Source organism: Rhineura floridana, chromosome 1, assembly GCF_030035675.1.
Source record: "Rhineura floridana isolate rRhiFlo1 chromosome 1, rRhiFlo1.hap2, whole genome shotgun sequence".
NCBI classification, from domain to species: domain Eukaryota; kingdom Metazoa; phylum Chordata; class Lepidosauria; order Squamata; family Rhineuridae; genus Rhineura; species Rhineura floridana.
This window is the reverse complement of record NC_084480.1, coordinates 60,498,101-60,523,783: the sequence shown is the minus strand read 5'-3', so window position 1 is coordinate 60,523,783 and position 25,683 is coordinate 60,498,101.

Genomic DNA, 25,683 nt, shown 5'->3' with positions numbered 1-25,683 from the left:
GGATTCTTTCTAGAAAATTCAGTGAGGGTGAAGAAGACATTAGAGGGTAAATTATGCTGATTTCCTGACAGTGCCACTTTAAAAGATTTGTGCCATACCCTGATTTGTACACTGTGGGACTGAACTGTTATACAAAGAACAAACTAGTGATACAACTTTCATGGAGCAATTAAGAACAAAAGCAGGATTCAATTGTTTTTGAACTGGCATCTGAACTTCATTTAAATAAAAACCCTTCTCACATTTAAATGTTGCATTACATTCTGAAATGAAAGTACTTAGTACGCTGATTCTCACTGATTAGACTTTCATTTCAGCGAGGTTGGAGAGTTGGGATGAGAGTATGCATGTGAAATATGCCTTGCTGGTTTTTAAAAGTGATTCATTATAGTCATGTGTGCACACTCCCCCCACAGTGATCCAGACACTCCTGAAAATGTGGCATTGTTGAAAGAGTTCTCTTTAGTCTTAAGCTGAGAACCAATATACTTTGATTAAGAAGCTATTAATATGATTTGGTTGGATGCTAATCTGTCATGTAACAGTCTATAAGATCCACAAAAAAGTCAGAAAGATATTACAACACAGCATGAGCTACTCTCTGATCTTCTAAATACCGGGACTGCATTTGCTTCTACAGCTTCAGTCTGATCTAACCTTCTTTATGTTCACCGGTAAGTTTGTATTAAAGCCCCCATCAGCAGCACAGATTCTCACACACAAGGGATTTCATAGACTGTACATGCATTTGCACTTTAAATTCCTTCCTGCCACAAGGCCCAACTTGCAAGTAGTAAAGAAACATGAAGAAAAAAAATATCCAAAGATAATCTGAATGGAAATGTCACAAACATTGTCCTCAACTGCACAAGCCACTCTACAAACAGCAAATAGATTGTAGTCTTTCCCCTTAATTTTTGGAACAGAGCAAACAGGAATCAAAAGCAAAGAGGAATCAAAAGATGCTTCACTCATTTTGCATTTATTACCTAGACCTGTGGCCTATTGTGCTGCCAACAAAGACATAGGAGGGATTGTAGCTCAGTGGCTGACCACTTGCTTTGCATGCAGAGTCCCAGGTTCAATCCCTGTCATCTCAAGTTAAAACCAAAACAAATAGCAGGTGATGGGGAGGGGGAGCCTCTGAAGTGTCCCTGCTAGTCAATATAGGGCTAGACCAGAGCTTGAAAGATTACTTTTAAAAAGTAATAAATTACAGTTACAGTTACATGGCCCCCCAAAGTAGTAATTACAGTTACAATTACAATTGCTCTGAAAGTAACTGATTACTTTACTTTTACTCAAAAGTAATTGCTACAATTACATTTTAGTTACTTTTTAAAATAAAATTGCCTACAAGGTGCTGGCCTTGGCTGCTGCACATCTAAGTAGCCTAAAACAACATTTTTAAAAAAGCACACACACACAGAGGGTAGTAGAATAAAAAAATATATCCATAAGATTAACAGAATGCAGAGCTTGGAAGATTACTTTTAAAAAGCAATAAATTACAGTTACAATTACTTGGCCCAAAAAGTAGGAATTACCGTTACAATTACAATTGCTCTACTTTACTTTTTCAGTTACTTTAAAAAAAAAAAACTCCTACAAGGTGCTGGCCTTGGCTGCTGCACATCTAAAAAGCCTAAAACAATATTAAAAATAAACACACACACACAGGGGGTAGTAGAATAATTTTTTTTATCCATAAGATTAACGTAATGGCATAACAGAATCTCACATCCCCCCAAGCAATGATGATACCCCAACTCTTGAAATCAAATTTTACACTTGAAATGCTTTTATAATATGTTTCTGTTATGTCTCAAAAGAACAAGATGCTCAAAGAGCACGTCACACAAGGAATGTCTTTTTACAGTCATTACGTTGCCACCAGTACTGAACAGGGATTCTACTGCAGCGAATGAAGGCACGCCTGTGTTGTGCTGCAAAAAACACCACAACATGCATGGAAAGCCATGGAGTGATGACACTTTCCTGCTGGGAGACCTCAGGTACTTCAACAGTTCCTCATCAGCAGTGTCCACAGCTGACTTCTTGCCCTGGGGCAGAAAGTTAAAGAAGTCATCTTCTAAGTCATCTCCTTCCTGGTCTTTATCTGAAGACTGATCACTGTCCTCATTAAGTACACCCATCTTTATTTCAGCTTTCAACAAAGCTTCCATTGTGTATCTAAGAAAGAGAGAGGATATGTTAACACATATATGTTAGGAAACCACCATCTGCTCTTGATTTCCTGATGCTAGTCATGTCCCCTGGTTCAGGGTCCAGCCTGAGCCTGTGGGTGATGACATGGAAGGTAGGAAGGTGACCAAGTCACCACACTCATGGGGCAGCACAGCAGACCCTTAAGGATTACCTGCAGCAACCCAAGGTTGTGATGAGGAGCCCCAGGAAGAAAAGGCCCAGCCCCTACCTACCACCTTAAGCCCTCTGATGCCTCCCTTGAGACAACATTTCCCTTGGAGTAATCCAGCCAAAGGGCTTCCCTAATGTTCTTACTTGTTGGTATGGGTGGTGGCCTGACATGATTCCAGCCAATCTAGTTTGAAGCGAGGGTATAGGCAGGCTGCCAGAAGAAGCCTCTTGTCCTCCCAGATAGCTGCAAACTGCTTTCTTAGCACTTCGCGCACACCTCTCAGCAGCTGAAAACAGTATGTGTACCTCTCAGGTTTGTTTTCCAGTCCTTCTAACTTGCGGTCCAGATTGCAGAGCGTTGGTAGCAAATACCCCATGAACATGCCGTTCTCCCATTGCAGGATATCTAGGGACTGGGCTAGTGGCTCCATAATCTCTGTGTATTCCTGTACCACTTCAATCTCAGCAGCTGTGATCCTGGACAAGGAGCAGTGGTCCATTATGGCATGCATTTTTAGTGGCACAGTTGACAGGAGCTCATGTAGTTGCTTCAACGCATCAAAGGTGGAATTCCACCTGGTCTTATTCGGTACCTTCAGATACACACCACATTGCACACGGATATACTCAGCAATCTGGGCTGAGTGGTTCTGCTTGGACCACAACTTGCTGCACTTTCCCATCAAGGAACGAAACTGTTTCTTGAAAGGACCAAGAAGACTACTTTTGGAGGAGTCAGAAAGCATGGCCTTTATGTCTTGTGTTGCCACGCGGTTGAGGGTGTGGCCAGCACATCTCTGGTATGGTGGTAAAACAAAATCTTCACCTGAGTCTGCAGCTTCTTCCTCTGCCTCAGGTCCTGTGTCCAGGATCTGACAGATAGGCACAAACTCCACCTCAGCCTCCTCCTCCTCCTGGTTATCACCATCATCATCACTGGTGCCTGCAGTTTCCGCTGGTTCTTTGGCCATGAAAACTCTGAACGCTTTCACAAAGTTGGAGCCATTGTCTGTAGTAGAGCACATAACTTTGTTGTGGATCCTGTACTGCACATGTACATCATGCAGTGCTTTTCAAAGGACATCGTATGTATGGCACCCCTTCAGATGTTTACAAGCCAAGGCCCTGACCTCACGTTTCAGGGTAGTTGGGTTGATCCAGTGGGCTGTTATCCCAAAGTAACTCTTCTTGCCATTGGTCCAACAATCTGCAGTGGTTGCTATATATGCCACAGCACCCATTCGGTTTGCAAGAGTTTCTCTTATGTGGCATGCTCTCTTCTCAATTCTGTCTCTCAGAGTCTTGGCATATATGATGGTGAGATCTTTGGGGAGTCCAATGCGAACCAGATTAATGAATGGTGGTTTGTCCACAGTCTGAAGTGGTAATGTCTCCTCTACAATGAAATAAATGATTTTCCTGTCGAGATTGCTCTGGGTGACAGGCTCCCTGCCGGATCCCCACCTCTCAGAGGTTGTCTGCTGCTGCTTCAGCATTTTGGAAGGAGGGGTGTCATGCATTGGTTCAGGATGGTCACGTCTCCTTGCCTTTATTGCTTCTTCAGTTGCTCTCAGCTTCACAGGGTGTGCCCTCTGAGGAAGAAGAACAAAGCATGAATCCAAGAAAAAATGGAAGAGGCACTTCACAATTTAAACATAAATAGACAATGGACCAGCATAACAAAGGCTTACCTCAAAATGTTTCTTCACATTGGATGAGGAGGAAACAGCTGATCTCAGATTTTTGATCCTTGGAAGGCAGTAATTGCATAGTACAACAACATTTCTCCCACTCTGGCTCACAAATGTACAAGCTTTCTCAAACCCAAACCATGGTACTTGCTGTTCTGCAGATGTGGCTGTTGGCAACTGGCACTGCTTCATGCCCTCCTCCTCCTCATGCACAGGGCCTCCTTTCTGAACCTCACTTTCTAGTTTTACCTCCTCAGGATCAACAAGCTGTGACTCAAGTGGCCGCACTAACTGACTGCTGCTCTCAGCAGCAAAACCTGCAACAGGCGTCTCTGTAATAAACAAGAGATAATGCTCCTATATGGGTGAACTTCAGCTGTGATGTGCCCCCATCTCTTCCCCATGCTGCAAGATCCCCCAGTCAGAGTGGAAGTAAGCAGGTCGATAGCACAATTAAAAGAGATACTATTTGCATCATTTTTGCTCACTGAATAACCCTGCCTGGGCCAGTCTAACCTACTAGCTCACAGGGTTGTTGTGAGAATAAAATGAGACCAGGGTTCGAATCCCCACATAGCCATGAAGCTCACTGGGTGACCTTAGGCCAGTCACTGCCTCTCAGCCTCATGAAAACCCTATTCATAGGGTTGCTATAAGTCGGAATCGACTTGAAGGCAGTACATACATTTTTTATTTTGAATATGATGATTATGATAATAAATATGCAGCATTTCAAATTAATTCTGTATGAGAAGCATTCCATGCCAAGCTTGGAAAACCAAGGAGGAGGTATAAAATGTAGACAAAAATACTTTTGACAAAATGCCGTTTATCCTTTATATCTATATCTATAATTAGCAATACAGCTGAATGACGTATGTAAAGTATTTTTTCCCTTTTCTTTTTTATTAATATTTTAGTACTACTGCTAAAGTTGTGATGAAAGAATAAAACATTCATTAGCCAAATTCAAATGATTAGAACACATCACATAAATTCCACTGAAGTTGGAGTTTTTGCCATAGAAAAGTAAAAAACCACATACCCTATGATAGCCCAATAGACAATCAGAACTAATATAAAACCCTGTTGCTTCTCATTTGCAAATGTTGCAAGATCTAAGGTAACTCTAGATCATGTGAGTTCAGGTGATGCATGTTATGTAAATTTGTATAGATATTAGCAGAGATTGTCAACAGTCTGAGATGCTTGTGTGTGCCAATGTGTGCACTTGTGGCAGGCTTTTGCCCTGCACTGAGATCACTGAGACTTAAGACTTAGTAAAATAAGAAAAGCTATTTTATTTATAGAAATACATCATAGATAGGAAAGGCATACCTAGTTCTAACTAACTAACTTGGAGGCGCAACACCCAGGTTTGGGAGTTGCCCTCACTGCCCCTTCTTCATGTATACTGGAGAGTGACAGAATAGGGCTAGAAGCAAATAGAAAGCAAAAATGGAAAGTAAGGTAACATCTAAAGAAATACTCCCCTTCACATCTCTCCTTTCTTTCTTTCTGTATATATATAAATTTATTTATATTTATATATATCCCGCCCTTCCACGCAGTAGGAGCCCAGGGCGGCACTGACAGTGGTTGACCTTCACTTCCTAAAAAGCAGTAATGATGAAACCCCTCAACATTGCCTATTGCAGCCTGTGCAGCTTTGGCACTGCTCATCTTACTGAAGCTTACTTGAGCTTCTGCTTAGACCAGGGTTCGAATCCCCACATAGCCATGAGGCTCACTAGGTGACCTTGGGCCAGTCACTGCCTCTCAGCCTCATGAAAACCCTCTTCATAGGGTCGCCATAAGTTGGAATCAACTTGAAGGCAGTACACACACACACACATTCTTTTCTAGGCAGGAATTGTGTTGCAGCAACTGCACCACACAGCCTGAGACTTCTCTCCTCCTTGCTTTGGTCACCACATGGCCATGTCATCAAGAAAGGGCTTGCACATAAATACACAAGCCTGGGCTGTGATGAGAACAGATTAATCTCAACTCTGAAATTCACTGTATGTGAACTGAACAGTACTTGCCTTCCTGCTCAAATGATTTTTTTTAAAAAAACCAAAACTCTAGGGCTACAAGCTTTAATTTTCAGCAGATTAATTAACCAAAAAGATAGTTGATTAATCAGTGGGGCCTATTTTTATTGGTAAGAATGAGTTTTAATATGAGACACTTGTTTATTGTTTTTAGAGTAATTTTGTGTGTTACTGTATTGAGGAATGCATGAAACAATAACAAAGATCAGCCTTGATTATTTTTTTAACTGTGTACCCTAGAGCTTCTTTATTGAATTCTTCATTGTCTTGCACTCCTTTTAATTATTATATTCTGGAAATTCTCATAGATTTGAAGTCTTGGTGATAAGCAAATCAATTGAAATGTAATTGATCAATTTATTGAAAGGGAGAGGATTAATCAGTTAAACATTTTAATTTTACATTGCCCAGATATTCAGCTGCAATAAATGGATTGTTTTTCAACAAGAGGTGATCTTCACAGGTACCCCTTCCTGGGGATGCTGTTGGAGAGAATGGGGTTTACAGGAGTTGTCTCTCTCTGGGACTGGGAATCTCTCTCTTTCTCACAGAACATGAGTTTGAGAGCTGGGAGACTGACAGGAGGAGCTGCGAGGAGCCTACTTCTCACCTCATCTCTGCCAAGAACAAAAAAATCAGCCTTAAGCCATTAATTTATTTTATGGCGGCGGCAGCGACGGAACAAGAGGTGGGGTGGGGGGGCAGGAGGTACGGCAGCGAGGTAATGAGAGGCAAGGTGATGGGAGGATAGGAGGTGGGGTGGCTGCGGTGGCGAGGGAAGGAGAGGCGGGGGGCAGGAGGTGCAGCAGCGAGGGAACAAGAGGCAAGGTGATGGGGGCAGGAGGTGCGGTGGCTGTGGCGGTGAGAGAAGGAGAGGTAGGGGGCAGGAGGTGTGGCAGCGGCAGCGAGGGAACAAGAGGCAAGGTGATGGGGGCAGGAGGTGCGGTGGCTGCGGCGGCAAGGGAATGAGAGGTGGGGTGGGGGGGCAGGAGGTGGTGGTGCGATGGTGGCAGTGGGGGAACAAGAGGTGGGGTGAGGGGTGGCAGGAAGTGCGGCAGTTGCAGCAGGGGGAACGAGAGGTGGGGTGGGGGTGCAGCGAGTGCAGCAGAACACGCTGTGGGGATGGCAGGGGGCACAAGTGGTGGGGGGGCAGCAGGGCATGCAAGGGGGATGGCAGGAGGTGCGAAAGGGATGCGGGGAGATGAGCCACTGGGGGTGGCAGGATGTGCGGGGGAGCACACACACACATATCAATCATCGTCACTCACCTCCACGGCTCTTTGCCATTCTGCTGCTGCCTTCTCCTCTGTTGTCCTTGCCCTGACTTTTTCCTCCAGCATCCATTTTTTCTCTCTCAGGTGCTCACGCTCCACTATCCCCTGCCTATTCACCTCTTCCCTCATGCCTCCTAACACAGAACACGAGGGAAGAGAGAGTCTGCACAGAAGTCCAGTGTGAGGCACGTCTTGTGTCCACCAGTCACAGCCAGGAGCTGAAGACTTCCTCTTGCTCCCACCCCCAAGTAACATCCAACCTAATGTGGAAACGTTAAAGTCGCAACTGAAAAGTAGGGAGATTACTAGTCATTCTATTTCTTGCCAAATGCAATAGAATGACCCACTCGTTACTTAAAATAGTAATGAATTACAAGTAACTGGTTATTTCTAACAAGTTACTTCCAAGCTCTGACAGAATGGCATAACAGAATCTCACATCCCCTCACCCCACCCCCAGCAATGATGATACCCCAACACACACATTTTTGTATATATATATATTGCCTCCAGCTCTTTTCTCCTTCCATGCCTGTCCATTTTTAAACAATTGTTTTCTCCACGCCATCTTGCTCTCCAGCTCCTCCCTCGTTGCCTCCTAAGTACCCATAGAGCATGAAGGAAGAACAACGCTGCATAGAAGCCCAATTTGAAGCCCATGATTTTTATTCACAAATCAGAGGAGCAGAAGACTTCCCCTGCTCCCCCCCAAGTAATGCACAAAAGTAATGCTGGAAACATTACAATTACTCCTCAAAAGTAATGAAGTTACTACTCGTTCTATTACCAGCAAAATGTAATGAAGTTACCCACTCGTTACTCAAAAAAGTAATAAATTACAAGTAATTCATTACTTGTAACTAGTTACTTCCAAGCTCTGGGCTAGACAATACAGGGCTAAATAGGCAAGTCATCTGACCAGAGCTTGGAAAACTTACTTTTTTGAACTACAACTCCCATCAGCCCCAGCCAGCATGGCCACTAGATTAGGCTGATGGGAGTTGTAGTTCAAAAATGTAACTTTTCCAAGCTCTGCATCTGACCTAGTATAAGGCAGCTTCCTATATTCTCAGGATCAGGACTCTTGAAAGTGGTGTCCAGCCATATTTCTCTCCATTGTCCATCAGCCTTTCTTTAGGATTGTACTTCCAGCAAGGGAGCACCAGTTATTACCATGGTCCTGCTAAGCACTTTCCTAGCACAGAAAGTGCCTGTTAACACTAGAAGGAAACTATCACAGCACGACCATGCTTGTTGCTTTGTTACACTTTTATTCCACCCTTAAAAGAGTTTGGGGCATCATACATTGTTCCCCTCCTTATAGCCTTACAACAATTGTGCAAGACAGTTGGTGACTTGCAAAGGCCACTGAATAAGCTTGGTGGCTGAGCAAGAATTTGGCTTAATTCCAACATGCTAACAACAACTATATCACCCTGGTGCTCTGATAAAACAAGTGCAATTCTATAAGAAAGTGTTTGGAGGTATGAATCTACAATAGAAGGGGCAAAGGCATAGGACTGTGGTAGCTGAAACAACCGTTTGTGCTGCTGTGGGCTTCTAAAGCAAACATAAAAAACTAGGACACAGTACACAAGATATCATCAATGGAAGTATTATTCAGCATTCATGCCCTGACACTAGCATAGTGGCATATGACCACCATTCACTTCATACTATTCCTACTGTATTTTTGTTCAACCAGGTCAGGTTTCTACTGATCAGTAAGTGTATAAACAGCATTTTCCACAGAAAAGTGGCAAAAGATATTCATATTTATAGAAACTTAGAATTGGAGGGAGGGTCTTTTAGGCCATTTAGTCTAACCCCCTGTTTGATACGTGAAATCCAGGCCTAGAACATCACCGGCTTCTCAAGGTTTATAGACCTAGCAAGTATAGAATTTGAGATCAAATGCGGAGCATGTGGAGCCCAGCACAGTTTCCTATGCACGAGATGAAGCCTGCCAAAGTCATGACCCATAAAACATGTATGGTGGTCTGCCAGCTGTCCGATTACTCCCCCTTTTATGGGGACTCCAAGCAGGTTGCAAAATAAATAAATAAATGGTTTATCCAGCCCCTGGTGAGCTACAGCCTATAAATGGTGTACTACAAATGACCTCAGTGCCATGAGCTTGACAGGCCTGCTCTAGATCCCGTTCTCTCTGCTTGTTAAAGGGATTCATTGTCCACTTCTTTCCAGTTGGCATACAATAGGGTCAGGTTCCAATGACCGTTTGGAGTACATTAATATTGCCAGTGACCATGGTTAATTTAATGTTTGATTAACTCTCAAATTGAGCTGTAACAGGCTCTTTAGGAATCAAAGGAAATCCATTCTTAATAGCTGTTAATGCATATCAGTAATTCAAGGAGGAGAAAAAAAATGATAGTTGGATAGAGCTTTTTTTGAAAAGTGATGAGAAAGGACAATGTGTATTACTGAGCATTCAGCAGTTCTCCAGATCTTTCCCTCTTACTCATCCTCTGAGATGGATGCCATTTGAGACAGTGATGCTAACACTAAGCTTGTTTTCCCCCACCCCACAATGGAGAGCACCCATCCAAGGTCAGACTGAAAAGAGCGCATTTGCAGCCGTGCTGTCTTTCCTTGAAATCATACGCATTTACTCTCAAGAATTTGCATAGTGAAAACCTTGGTGAAACTGAGTGGCTTCTTGATACTGTAGCATAGTGGTGGGGAACCTGAAACCTGGGTCCTAATTAGAGAGGTCCTTACTTGACTCATGAGGCCATATGTGATGTCATATGTGAAATCAGGTGTGGGCCAAGTAAAGATGTGGCTCGAAAGCAACAATTGGGAGCTTAAAGTGTACTCCTGATTCTTCCATGGCAAGTGGGGCTCACTGACAATGCTGATCAGCTGTTTCGTAAGCTCATTGAAGTAGTCTGCTGGCACAGTTTGGATTCAAACTGCACCTGCATTGACCCCTGCCCACCTGTCAAAAATGGCCCATGAAGGGCGAGCTAGTTCTTGATCTGCCCCTCAGGATGAAAAAGATTCCCACCCCGTTGCAGCAGATGGAGTATCTTCTCTTATATACTCACTCAACCAGGTTTTTTTCATACATAATGCCAGTTACAGGGTGCACAGTACAAGTGTTTATGTTGCTACAAATACATGGATTGGGAAACTAATGCATACACAGCCATTTCAGCCCTTATACATATGGCAAAATAAAAACTTTCCCTCCATAAATGGTAGTGCTAAAAGAAGGGTCAGTAGAAAACATGGTTGTTGGACAGAGGATGACCCTTGGGCAGAAACAGACAGACCAAAACCCCTACTGGCTCTCCAGAGAGTCACCCGGTTTATGAATATTAATACTACTAATAAATAATGCTTAACATTTGTTTGAAACATTTTTGCATACATTGTCTCAGAATTCTGTACAATAGATCTGTACAGTAGGCTAGAATTATCAGCTGCAAATTATGGAAGTGGGTTTGTGGCTGGTGTAAGATTGGAAACAGGGACTATTTACCTACCTGCAGTCTTAGCTAGTGACCTTAGCATGTGTACAGTACGTTATGGTCTGCGTCTTGACAGCAGGGCCCTTCTGGTCCACATCAATGTGGGGGAGGGCATGGTACTATGGGATAACTTTTTTCCCTGTATGAGCAAGATTCTCTCCCATCTGACTATGAGTGCCTGCTTTGAAATTCTTTCATCATCCTTTTCCCCTTCATTTATATCATCTTTTACTCAAGAGGCCCTTCTCTCAGTCCCAGCACCTTCACAAGCTAGACTGGTGGGAACACGAGATAGGGCCTTTTTGGTGGCGGCCCCTAGGTTGTGGAACTCCCTTCCTAGGGAGGTAAGAATGGCCTCCTCTGTGCAGTCCTTCCGTCGGCAGGTAAAGACTTTTCTCTTCCTACAGGCTTTGGGACCTGAAGGTCTTAAGGACAGGGCTTGAAGTGGGTGCTGTACTGTCGTTGTTTTATCTGCATGGCTGTTTAAACTGAGTTTGCAGTATTTTAAATGTTGTTAAATGGTTTTAATATTTCAATAGTTTAATTATATTTTAATGCAGATTTTTGTATGTTCTTAATTATGTGTATTTTTTATCTGGAAGCCACCTTGAGTTCCAGTTTGGAAAAAAAGTGGTATAAATAATAATAATAAAAGTGGTATAAATAAAATAAAATAAAAGTGGTATAAATAATAATAATAATAATAATAATAATAATAATAATAATAATAATAATAATAATAATAATAATAAAGAACTTAACATTTCTATCCAGCCCCATCTGACATCCTGCCAACAGTACCCTTAGTGACTGTTTATATTTGGTCAATTTCCTTCCTGTTATCCAGTTAGTTCTCTGTTAGCATTTTCAGCAGTGCAGTATCCGTTTTTTAATTTCCTTTTCCTATCTAATCTAGGGAGTTAACTGCCTGATCTCTCTCTCTCTCTCTCTCTCTCTCTCTCTCTCTCTCTCTCTCTCTCTCTTTCTGTCTTTGGTATGTGCTGCCTTTAAACACACACACACAGAGCAACGTCTGGTACTATTTGTTAGGCAAAATATATAGGGATGCAACAAATATCCATACTTTTCATATATTGTGGCAAATTATATTGCTTTAAATACTTTTTGGACAATACTTTTGTTACTTCCACTTGTGTTTTTTTAGAAATAAATTTCTTACAGTGAAAGAGGGTGGGAAAGGAGAAAATGAACCTGTTTTATTTTCTTATTAATGCATAAATGGGTCTTTGGGAATATAACCTCCATTAGCATTAATGGGAATTATACATGTAATGCTCAATCCATTAATAGTCACCCACATCAGCATTTTACTTATTGTGCCCTTTTTCCCCTCCTCTACAATATGTAACAAGTAATCACACTGAACGTACAATATGCTGTTACACTGCAGGTTCCCTTAACGTTTCGCTAATACCTTTTCAACTGATTCTAAAAATGGGAAACTAGCTTTTTTTTTTTTGGTATATAAAGACATCTGAACAAAGCCTGCAACTATTAGTTACACAAAGCATACAGAGACACAACGACTATCTAAACTTCACATTTTTTAGAATGAAATTCATATATTTTCAGCTGCAGCTGGTAGACAAATGTTCCCAATATAGCAACAGGCTTCTGAAGAGTTATAGAAGGAAGGAATACAAATATACAATTAAACCTGAATTACTGAGAAATATCCAGCTCTCTGTGCAATAGCAAACAGGTCAGAAGGTTGCATGAGAACCTATAATAAGGAACATCAGTCAGGATTTGAATGGAGAATGTTGAGCATTAGCAGGATGGTCAGCACTTTAAATGGGGAATGGTGCATAAATAAGCCCTTGTCTCTGTTAGAAACAGCTAATGTTTCTAGCTAATGCTAGGAGCCTCTGAACCAAGATGGGAGAACTGGAGTGCTTGGTCTTAGAGGAGAGCATTGATATAGTGAGCATAACGGAGACCTGGTGGAATGGAGAAAACTCGTGGGATACAGTTATCCCTGGATATAAACTATATCGGAAGGACAGGGAAGGACATATTGGTGGCGGAGTCGCTCTATACGTGAAAGAAGGCATTGAATCCAGCAAGCTCAAAACCCCCAAAGAGGCAGACTCCTCCACAGAATCGTTGTGGGTGGTGATACCATGCCCCAGGAGGGACTTAATACTGGGAACGATCTATCGTCCCCCTGATCAAAATGCTCAGGGAGACCTTGAGATGAGATATGAAATTGAGGAAGCATCCAAACTAGGAAATGTGGTAGTAATGGGTGACTTCAACTACCCGGACATAGACTGGCCGCATATGTGTTCCAGTCATGACAAAGAAGCAAAGTTTCTAGATATTCTAAATGACTATTCCCTAGACCAGTTGGTCATGGAACTGACCAGAGGGACAGCAACCCTGGACTTAATCCTCAGTGGGGACCGGGACCTGGTGCAAGATGTAAGTGTTGTTGAACCGATTGGGAGCAGTGACCACAGTGCTATTAAATTAAACATACATGTAAATGGCCAATTGCCAAGAAAATCCAACACGGTCACATTTGACTTCAAAAGAGGAAACTTCACAAAAATGAGGGGATTGGTAAAAAGAAAGCTGAAAAACAAAGTCCAGAGGGTCACATCACTCGAAAATGCTTGGAAGTTGTTTAAAAACACTATATTAGAAGCTCAACTGGAGTGCATACCGCAGATCAGAAAAGGTACCGCCAGGGCCAAGAAGATGCCAGCATGGTTAACGAGCGAAGTCAAGGAAGCTCTTAGAGGCAAAAAGTCTTCCTTCAGAAAATGGAAGTCTTGTCCGAATGAAGAAAATAAAAAAGAACACAAACTCTGGCAAAAGAAATGCAAGAAGACAATAAGGGATGCTAAAAAAGAATTTGAGGAGCATATTGCTAAGAACATGCAAACCAACAACAAAAAATTCTATAAATATATTCAAAGCAGGAGACCATCTAGGGAGGCGATTGGACCCTTGGATGATAAGGGAGTCAAAGATGTACTAAAGAACGATAAGGAGATTGCAGAGAAGCTAAATGAATTCTTTGCATCTGTCTTCACAGTGGAAGATATAGGGCAGATCCCTGAACCTGAACTAACATTTGCAGGAAGGGATTCTGAGGAACTGAGACAAATAGTGGTAACGAAAGAGGAAGTTCTAGGCTTAATAGACAATATAAAAACTCACAAATCACCGGGCCCGGATGGCATCCACCCAAGAGTGCTCAAAGAACTCAAATGTGAAATTGCTGATCTGCTAACTAAAATATGTAACTTGTCCCTCGGGTCCTCCTCCGTGCCTGAGGACTGGAAAGTGGCAAATGTAACGCCAATCTTCAAAAAGGGATCCAGAGGGGATCCCGGAAATTACAGGCCAGTTAGCTTAACTTCTGTCCCTGGAAAACTGGTAGAAAGTATTATTAAAGCTTGATTAACTAAGCACATAGAAGAACAAGCCTTGCTGAAGCAGAGCCAGCATGGCTTCTGCAAGGGAAAGTCCTGTCTCAGTAACCTATTAGAATTCTTTGAGAGTGTCAACAAGCATATAGATAGAGGTGATCCAGTGGACATAGTGTACTTAGACTTTCAAAAAGCGTTTGACAAGGTACCTCACCAAAGACTTCTGAGGAAGCTTAGCAGTCATGGAATAAGAGGAGAGGTCCTCTTGTGGATAAGAAATTGGTTAAGAAGCAGAAAGCAGAGAGTAGGAATAAATGGACAGTTCTCCCAATGGAGGGCTGTAGAAAGTGGAGTCCCTCAAGGATCGGTATTGGGACCTGTACTTTTCAACTTGTTCATTAATGACCTAGAATTAGGAGTGAGCAGTGAAGTGGCCAAGTTTGCTGACGACACTAAATTGTTCAGGGTTGTTAAAACAAAAAGGGATTGCGAAGAGCTCCAAAAAGACCTCTCCAAACTGAGTGAATGGGCAGAAAAATGGCAAATGCAATTCAATATAAACAAGTGTAAAATTATGCATATTGGAGCAAAAAATCTGAATTTCACATATACACTCATGGGATCTGAACTGGCGGTGACCGACCAGGAGAGAGACCTCGGGGTTGTAGTGGACAGCACGATGAAAATGTCGACTCAGTGTGCAGCAGCTGTGAAAAAGGCAAATTCCATGCTAGCGATAATTAGGAAAGGTATTGAAAATAAAACAGCCGATATCATCATGCCGTTGTATAAAGCTATGGTGCGGCCGCATTTGGAATACTGTGTACAGTTCTGGTCACCTCATCTCAAGAAGGATATTATAGAGTTGGAAAAGGTTCAGAAGAGGGCAACCAGAATGATCAAGGGGATGAATGATCAAGGGGACTCCCTTACGAGGAAAGGTTGCAGCATTTGGGGCTTTTTAGTTTAGAGAAAAGGCGGATCAGAGGAGACATGATAGAAGTGTATAAAATTATGCATGGCCTTGAGAAAGTGGATAGGGAAAAGTTCTTCTCCCTCTCTCATAATACTAGGACTCGTGGACATTCAAAGAAGCTGAATGTTGGAAGATTCAGGACAGACAAAAGGAAGTACTTCTTTACTCAGCACATAGTTAAACTATGGAATTTGCTCCCACAAGATGCAGTAATGGCCACCAGCTTGGATGGCTTTAAAAGAAGATTAGACAAATTCATGGAGGACAGGGTTATCAATGGCTACTAGCCATGATGGCTGTGCTCTGCCACCCTAGTCAGAGGCAGCATGCTTCTGAAAACCAGTTGCCGGAAGCCTCAGGAGGGGAGAGTGTTCTTGCACTCGGGTCCTGCTTGGGGGCTTCCCCCAGGCACCTGCTTGGCCACTGTGAGAACAGGATGCTGGACAAGATGGGCCACTGGCCTGATCCAGCAGGCTCTTCTTATGTTCTTATGTTCTTAGGAAATATGTCCTCCTGTGCACATAAAGATAATGCCCTCTCCCTGTGCCTTTGCATCAGTGGTGGTGGAACCTGTGGTCTTCCATATCCTGTTGAACTCCACCTCCCGACAGCCTCAGTTAGGGATGATGGGAGTTAGATTCCAACAACATCTGGAGGGCCACAGGTTTTCCACCACTGTATTAGTATTAGTACATTTCTGTCCCACCCTTCCTCCCAGCAAGAGCCCATGGAAGCAAATAAGAGACAAAACACTAAAAACATCTTAAAACTTCTCAAAAACAAACATCTTAAAAAATCTTTAAAATAAAACATCTTGAAAACATCTCTTTTTCTTGAGAAAAAAAATATTTTAAAAACATCTTAAAAAGCAATTCCAAAATTGACACAGACTGGGATGAGGTGTCTACAGGCTTAGGATTAAGGTCTTCAGTAGACGCCAAAAAGACTCCACCCTATTTTGCACCAGCTGCAGCTTCTAGACCAATCTCAAGAGCAGACCATCATAGAGAGCATTACAGTAATCCAGCCTGGAGGCTACCAGTGCATGGACAACAGAGGTCAGGCTATCTTGCTCCAGAAGCAGATGCAGCTGTGTTATCAGCTGAAGCTTGTAAAAGGCACTCCTAACCACTAAGGTCACCTGGGCCTCTAGTGACAAATAATATTAATTAATTAATTAATTGATTGATTGATTTGGCAGATTGATCCTGGAGCACCTCCAGACTACAAACCTGCTCTTTCAGAGGGAGTGCGGCCCCATCCAAAGCAGGCAATTGACCAATTATCTGGACTCGGGAACTACCTACCCACAGCACCTTTGTCTTGCTGGGATTCAAAGTCAATTTATTGGCCCTCATCCAGCTCACCACCAAGTCCAGGTCCTGGTTTTAATGAATTAGGAGCAATGCAGATTTATGCTAGGATCTTAACTAACATGGAAACTAACATATGAAATAACAATTTGAGAAATCCTAACCTAGTAAAAAAAAAAAGGCACATCTATTTCTGTATTCAGCTTCACCTTTTAGTAATGCAGATATATGTGTGAAAATAAAAGAGAAGCTTTCACACATCCTGTTAAAAAATTAGATTTTTGTTATCAGAATTTTATGAAGAAATATTTTACAACTACTGACCAAAAGCTCTCTGCTTAAATATTTCCTCCAGAGAGCAGAAATAGGTCAACATAACCTGAAAGACATATGGTTAAATGTGATTGTTTATACCCAATATACAAATACCATATACTGGCTAAAGCTGCAGATCCCATTCTTTTACTATCACCCCACCAAAGGTTCTTACGTTAGTGAGACATAGGTTGAACACTGCATGAGGACTGGTGCCAGGAAATAAATTTCCATACAGCACTTTCTCTGTGACTGGGTAGGTATTGCTCTGCAGAATACCTTGAGGGCAAATTTTAAAGCATATGTTCCTGAAACAAACTAGCTCACTGTTATAATTATTTATTGCCTGAAATCATTTGTAGGCAATGGAAAGACTTATTTTTTGAATGGCAGAAATAATAAGAATACAACAGCATATGATGTTTCGTCATTCTGTTTCCAGACGCTGAAATAACTAGGTAAATTATAAGGATGTAAATATAACGATAAAGAGATGGATGAAATATGATACATTACTATGAAAAATATAGGACCCTGTAGTGGAGGGGTGGGGAACCTGTGGCCCTCCATATGTTGCTGGATTTAAATTCCCATCAGCTCCACTGGCCAATTGGTATGAGCAAAGATCAGGGATGATCGGAGCTGTAGTCCAACAGCATCAGGAGAGCCGCAGGTTCCCCAGTCCTGCTGTATTGGCTCATTGGATCCTAACTCTGATTGCTCATAGTTTCATACATATACATGTGAAACCTCATTTCTTGTCTGTGGAACAAGACCAATTGCCCCCTATTCAAACCTTATCTTGACCTTGTATTTCTTTTGCCTGTACAGTTTCCTAGGTGTTGGCCTCATTCTGGTTCCAGCTTCTTGCCTTGTATTTGTCCCATCCCACATTTCTTCCAATGTTTCCCCAAGCTGACTAACCATTCTCTCTGTGACTGGTATCCCAGATGGGCTTCTGGCTTGTCTTCTGATGCTGTTCTTCAGGAGTATGGGCTTTTTGTTTTATCTCTTCAGCTAGGGTTGACTCCTTGGGTCAATTTGCTGATAGCATCTTAGATAAGCCTGCTGTCCTGTTTACTTTGCTCATAGCCTGGCGCTCATTCTGCCTTGACTACTGATAACCTCATCATTGGATTAAAGCATTACCATTCTTCAGAAGGACATGAGGGTGCTGTCTATAACAGCTAATTCTCAACATTGTAAAGCATTATGATTCCATAGGATCCAAAAGGACATAGGGATGCCATCTTTAAAAGCTAGGTCTAACATTCTGTCACACTCTAACAGGGCAAGGAATCCAGTACTGGACTTTGGCCACAGTCACACCATACATTTATTGCACTGTTATTCCACTTCATAAGTTTATAGCTTGTGAAGAGTGCAGAGATTTGTTTTCTCAGAGTGGTTTAATAATCAGTCTCTCTTCCCAAGGATCTCTGAGAATTGTAGCTCTGTGGGGGGAATAGGGGTCTCCTAACAATTCTCAGCAGCCTTAACGAACTACATTCCCCAGGATTCTTTTAGGGGAAACCATGACTTTTTAAAGTGGAATGAATGTATGGTGTGCATGTGGCCTATGCATAGAGAAACAGGCTCGATTCCCAATGTCTGGAGATACCAGGGGACAAGAAGCAATTCTTGCTTTCATCCAATGTTGTCTCTTTTGTTTCCATTCATTCTTGAATGGAAATGGACTGCCTTCAAGTCGATCCCGACTTATGGCTACCCTATGAAGAGGGTTTTCATGGTAAGCAGTATTCAGAGGGGGTTTACCATTGCCTCCCTCTGAGGCTAGTCCTCCCCAGCTGGCTAGGGCCTGCTCAGCTTGCCACAGCTGCACAAACCAGCCCCTTCCTTTTCCACAACTGCCAGCTAGGGGGCAACTGGGCTCCTTGGGACTATGCAGCTTGCCCACGGCTGCACAGGTGGCAGGGCACATAACCCCTGAGCCACTCACCGTGGGGGTGATCTTTAGCTGGCCCTTTACACCCAGGAGACACGAGCGGGGATTTGAACTCACAGACTCTGGACTCCCAGCCAGGCTCTCCTCCCCACTGTGCTATGTATAAAACACTGTACTTTTACTGTGATAGCAAAACTTGTCATCCATCCTTGACACTGAGTGGTAGGAACCGGTAGGAACACAGGATCGTGCATGGGGGCTTATTGTCTCTGTGTGCAGACACACAGTGCATCACCAGGCCTTCCTTCCACACATATTCTGCCCATCACAATGATGGGCATCTTCTGGTATTTTATAACTGAAATAGAAAAACTCTTATTACTGTCTCATAGTCATTTCTGTTCCTGACGTTCAAATCCACAAGTGAATATGAATTGTAAGTTCATATGAATGTCAGGATTTGGTAGAATAAATTGGGAAAAATACAGTGAATTACACAGCATAGCAATAGTCAAACAAATCTGAGTCCAATACTGTTGAACTTTCACCTGCCATTCATCCTGAGACTAACAGATATTTTGCTCAGAACTGAAAAAAATAATGGAATGCATTTTGCACGTGTCTACTCTTTTTAATTTTCATCAGAACTTAGTCCAGATGTACAGCTGTTTAATTTCTGATACAATCAAAATGAATCACCACAAGAAAGGAAGATAATGTGTGTGTTCATAGAAAAATGTATTGTTTCATTTCTGAAAGTGATGCAATAAAATTTAGGGAAGATGTTAAACCGTTTGTCCGTACGTTACTAGCATCAGTAATGTTTTTCTAAAAAAAATCAAAACAGCTTCAATGCAATTGTACATGTTAGAGGCTTTATTTTGTTTCATGACAACAGCCTGTCACTACAAAAAAGGCAATTTTGAAATTGGTGTATTGAAAGAATGTTTTTACAGGAAAATAGATTCAAATGATTCATGAACATAAAGTTAGCTAGACACTACACAGGACAGAAGTAAAGACACCAGAGCTAGCAATCAATCTGAAGTATAGGAAAAGTCTTCCGTCCAGGTAAGGCAGGGAAGTAATCCTGTCTGAAGTTCTGGAGAGCTGCTGCCAGTCAGTGTAGACAATGCTGAGCTAGATGGGCCAATAGTCTGACTCAAGATAAGGCAGCCTCATATGTTCCATATCTATCTGTCTATCTATCTGTCTATCTATCTATCTATCTATCTATCTATCTATCTATCTATCTATCTATCTATCTATCTATCTATCTATCTATCTATCTATCTATCTATCTATCTATCTATCTATCTATATCTTCCAAGATTCAAGCATGACGATTAGTTAGGATGTGGCCAGAGACCATAACTTTCCAGGACCAGCTGATCCACTTTTCAGTCTGAAAAAGGAAACATTCTGTTTTCTTAGTGATGCACTAAAAAGGAAGAGTTGGGTTGTTTTCTGGTCAGCCAAAAGCAGCATCTTCAGCATCATGCAGAGTGACTGGTAATTAAAATGACGATTTTAATTCTCATTGGTTTTTATGTTTTAACACTGTTTTATAATCTGTGTTATGTTTAACATTCTATTTCTGTACACTACTTGGATATTCTTGGAATGTAGAGCATTTTACACATTCTGAAATAAAGTAAATAAATACAACAACAAAATCCATCCATCTGAGTAATTTTGTAGACATTTAGCCCTAAACTACCACCTCGTATGATACTATGTCTCCTAATGTGGCAGTAGAGTCAAAGAACTGGATGAAATGAGATCTTGGTGTCCAATTTTGTCTGCTGAGAGTTCACTCATGCATGGTGCCACAAGAGATTTAATAACATAATGCTGGGTGAATATAGTCAACCACTTGCCAAGTGCTAACTCACATGAACAGCATACATCTATATAGAGACTAGACAATTGTAGCATTTGTCCACACCGTGATGATAATTTCCAGTATTCCTGCTTCTCCTGACTGTTTGGGATTTAATGTGTGGTAATTTTCTCATTTCTGAGTGCTGGTTCCACATCTGGTTATATGCTTACCACGCCACTTGGAAAATGGCAATATGAGTGTTCACCTTCTATTATTTCCAAAGAAGGGGGGGAAACAGATTTTCGGTTTAAACCCTATTTCTTTCCACAAAGAAAGAATCTCATTCCTTCCTCCATGAAATAATTTGAACATAATTTTTAGCCATAGAAGTACAGATCTCCATTATCTCATAGTCAGCCTCATCTCCAACCCAGTTAAAACAAAATATTTGTATTGAAAGACAATTCATGTCCTACAACAACTTTAATGAAACATTAAACTGCCTGGGTTGTAGACTTGACCGAAATGCTCAAAGAAAAGTCTGTTTTAATGTTCATCATACACATGAAGCAACACTGGCCTTTATAGAAAAGTGTATTTAGTCTTCACACATTTCCATGTTATCATCAAAAGATTTCTTAATTAAATGGCCATTCAGTGACAAGGAAGTAAAGAAGATTACAATATTCAAGGATTTAGTGAATTTCTGCCAGTTTTAATAACTGTATAAATGCAGTTATTTTGATAACCTTCTATTGATATGGATGTCTGTGGAATCTGTTGGATTCTGGAATATCTTCAACAGTTAGCTATAGTGGAAAGAAACAGGTATACTGGAGGATTATTATTTTTTTTGGAAAATACAGAGTCAATATTATCCTGTGTCATTGGATAATGAGGAATTCAGCAAATATAGTCTCACCAGTCATGAGACTGGGCAAGAATATTATATCTGAAGGTCTCATAACAAGTATTCACAAATTGATTATAGTTGCTTCTCCACCCAGCCATGTACAGTTTGTCATAAAATATGTCATATTTTATGAAACTTTCAATATGCAGTGGAGTCAACTTGCCTAAGGTTGGCTGCACAAGTGTTGTCCTTTGCTTGCATCTAGGCATTCCATTTTTTGAAGGCTCAGCATTTGCAGTATATTTGTGCACATGAAGAAGATACTGCAAAGGAAAATCCATTGGTGATTGGGGAGCTCCATAGCTTAGTAAGGTGTTTCTTGCAAACACATTTCTTGAGCAACCGAAAAGATGACTGTACACGTGGACATTACCAAATGGTCAATATAGGAATCAAATTGATTGGTAGCAGAAGATGGAGAAGTTCCATACTTTCTGTGAAAACAAGACCAGAAGCAGACTGCAGTATGGATCATGAACTGGTCGTACCGAAAATCAGAGTAGAGCTAAAGAAGAACAACAAAGCAATCACAATGCCAAAATACAATTTAAAAAACATCCCAGAAGAATATAAAGATCAAATAAGGAACAGGTTTGAGGCTTTAAAATTAGTTGACAGAGAACCAGAAGAACTATGAAGTAAGAGACATGATCAGGGCAGAATGCAAACAGACAATACCTCTAGTTTTTTAAGACTTCAATGGATGACTGAAGAAACTCTTAGAATGGTTAAAGAGAGAAGGGAAGCCAAAAAGGAGACAGAAACATGGTCAGAACCTAAATGCAGTAATACAGCAACTAGTATGTAGGGACAAAGAGAACTATTACAATACTTATTGTATAGAAATAGAAGAGAACAACAAAAAGGGAAGAACAAGAGCCCTATTCCAAAAGATTAGAGAAATGAAAGGGAAATTTAAACTGAGTAGGGATGTTGAATAATCAACAGGGGAACACACTCACTGACTGAGATGAAATAAAAGGAAGATGGAAGCAATACAGTGAAGAACTCTGTAAAAGAGATGCAAGGATGACAGATTCATTCATGGAGGAACCGTATTATGAAGAACCAGAAATTTTAGAATGTGAGGTGAAAGCTGCTCTTAAAATACTTGGAAGAAACAAATCACCAGGAACAGATGGCATACCAATAGAATTGCTACAAGCTACTGAGACTGAATCTGTCCAAATTTTGACAACAATTTCTCAAGAAATATGGAAAACAGTGGCCCGCAGACTGGAAGCATTCAATATATATTCCAATTCCAAAGAAAGGGGATCCCAGGGAATGCTGTAATTATCGAACTATTGCCTTAATATCCCATGCAAGTAAAGTAATGCTCAAGATTCTACAACAAAGGCTCTTATCGTATATGGAGCGAGAAATGCCAGATGTCCAAGCTGGATTTAGAAAGGGAACAGGCACCAGAGATCGTATTGCAAACATACATTGGATAATGGAACAAACTAAGGAATTTCAGAAGAAAATCACCCTGTGCTTTATAGATTACAGCAAAGCCTTTGACTGTGTAGATCATGAAAAACTATGGAATACTTTAAAAGAAATGGGGGTGCCACAGGATCTGATTGTCCTGATGCACAACCTATGCTCTTGACAAAAGGCTACTGTAAGGACAGAATATGGAGAAACTGAATGGTTCTCAATTGGAAAGGGTGTGAGACAGGGGTGCATTTTATCACCCTATTTGTTTAATCTATACGCAGAACATATCATACGGTGTGAAAATTGGAGGGAGAAATATCAGTAATTTAAGATACGCAGACAATACGATACAACTAGTGGAAACCAGTAATGATTTGAAACGATGCTGATGAAAGTTAAAGAGGAAAGCACAAAAGCAGGACTACAGCTGAACGTCAAAAAGACTCAAGTAATGACAACAGAAGATTTATGTAACTTTAAAGTTGACAATGAGCACACTAACTTGTCAAGGATTATCAATACCTCGGCACAGTCATTAACCAAAATGAAGACAATAGTCAAGAAATCATAAGAAGGCTAGGACTGGAGAGGGCAGCTGTGAGAGAATTAGAAAAGCTTCTCAAATGCAAAGAGAACACTAAAGTCAGGATCATTCAGACCATGTATTCCCAGTCTCTATGTATGGATGTGAAAGTTGGACAGTGAAAAAAGCGGATAAGAGAAAAATAAACTCATTTGAAATGTGGTGTTGGAGGAGAACTTTGCGCATACCATGGACTGCAAAAAAGACAAATAATTGGGTGTTAGAACAAATTAAACCAAAACTATCACTAGAAGCTAAAATGATGAAACTGAGGTTATCATACTTTATATTTTATTTATTTATTTATTACATTTGTATACTGCCCCATAGCTGAAGCTCTCTGGGCAGTTTACAACCATTAAAACATTAAAAAATAAATAATAGCAATCCAATGTCCACTGAACCACAGTATAACAATCCAAACAAAGAATTCATTTTGATAGCATGCATGTTATCATTTAAAATCCTTTGGACACATAATGAGAAGACATGATTCACTAGAAAAGACAATAATGCTCGAAAAAACAGAAGGAAGAAGAAAAAGAGGAAGGCCAAACAAGAGATGGATTGATTCCATAAAGGAAGCCACAGACCTGAACTTACAAGATCTGAACAGGGTGGTTCATGACAGATGCTCTTGGAGGTCACTGATTCATAGGGTCGCCATAAGTCGTAATTGACTTTAACAGTCATAACAACAACAAAAAACCCAAGTCAGTGTGTGGTTCAAAGGAAGTCACCCATCCAGGCACTGACCAGACCCAAACCTACTTATCATCACCTTTAGACCATACCCTGGGACCTTTTCTGTTGCAAAAATATTTTTCTGTATACAAGGAAATGGTAGCCAAACACAAAGAACTTCTGTTTTGCACACAAGCACTGTTCTGTTACAAATAACTTTTATTTTATGAAAAGTCTACCATTCTTCTCCCTTCTGTACATAAAAAGTCTACTATTTTTATCCCTAGCTGGTTCACCCTCATAAACGCCTGAACTCATTTCTTAAAAATATATTTCAAAAAACTTCAATGCTTCCAGCTGGCATTCTCAATTCATATTTATTTCAGTGCAATGTATCCATTAGTATATCTACGACTGGTAAATTTGTTATGGCTTCAACATATAGGACATAATGTTTCAGCAATTTCATTTTACAAGCTAATAATATTCTGTAATGTAGCTTACAATATCATGTAGATAGATTTGATTAGGGAGGTTCCACCATCAGTCAGTTTGAAATAGTGGATTACTGGAGATTCAGATTTTAACTTATTTACTGTGCAAATGAACTGCTGTTGTGCACAATAAATGCATTAATTTAATAGGTGTGTCATTTTCTTCTCTTAACTATTGAGTGAGAAGGAATAAATATCCAGATATTAATTTTGATTTAAAATGAAGCATAGGTTTAAAATGGGGTTTGATAATTCATATACTAATTCAGTTAAAGAGAATACTAATCGCAATTAAATATTTTGCAAACTTATTTAACTTTATTCTGTTTTCCTCCCCCTCTCTCTGGGGCTTCCAGGGCAGCTGCAGGAAAAGACAGAGAACTGAGTGCCATAGAGTTGTGCCCCAAAATTTTCTTTTGGGAGCTAATGGGGATTTCAAATGTGTAGGAATAAACTGACCACCGCATTTGAGGTTAAGGAGGATTTTCCCACCAGACAGATGGGTGATGTTGATTCTGTTTAAAACTTCCAACCATATTGTGTGTCTTGGCCCTCTTGCTTGACTGAATAATCTAAAAATATTTGCTCTGCAGTCCAGCCCAGAGCTCCCTGTGGCACAGTGCAACATTGATTGCATTGGTGAGTTTGTGGCTGGCCTTTTTGTCACTACCCCCTTGAATATTATTTTGGGTGGAAAATCCAACATAACGCCAAGACTCTTGTTCCATCACAGCAAGGATTTCTACTTGTGCAACAGAATGTTTTCCCCTTCTTCTGCCCCTAAGCACCCTCTAAATCTGTTCTAGAGGTTTTCCCAACCCTCTGGAGTAGATTTGAGGAGGGTGTGGGGCATGCATGGAGAGATGGGGGAAGTCCCATTGTACAAGCAAAAATCCGTGCAGTGACGGGACATGGTATTTCAGTACCACCTT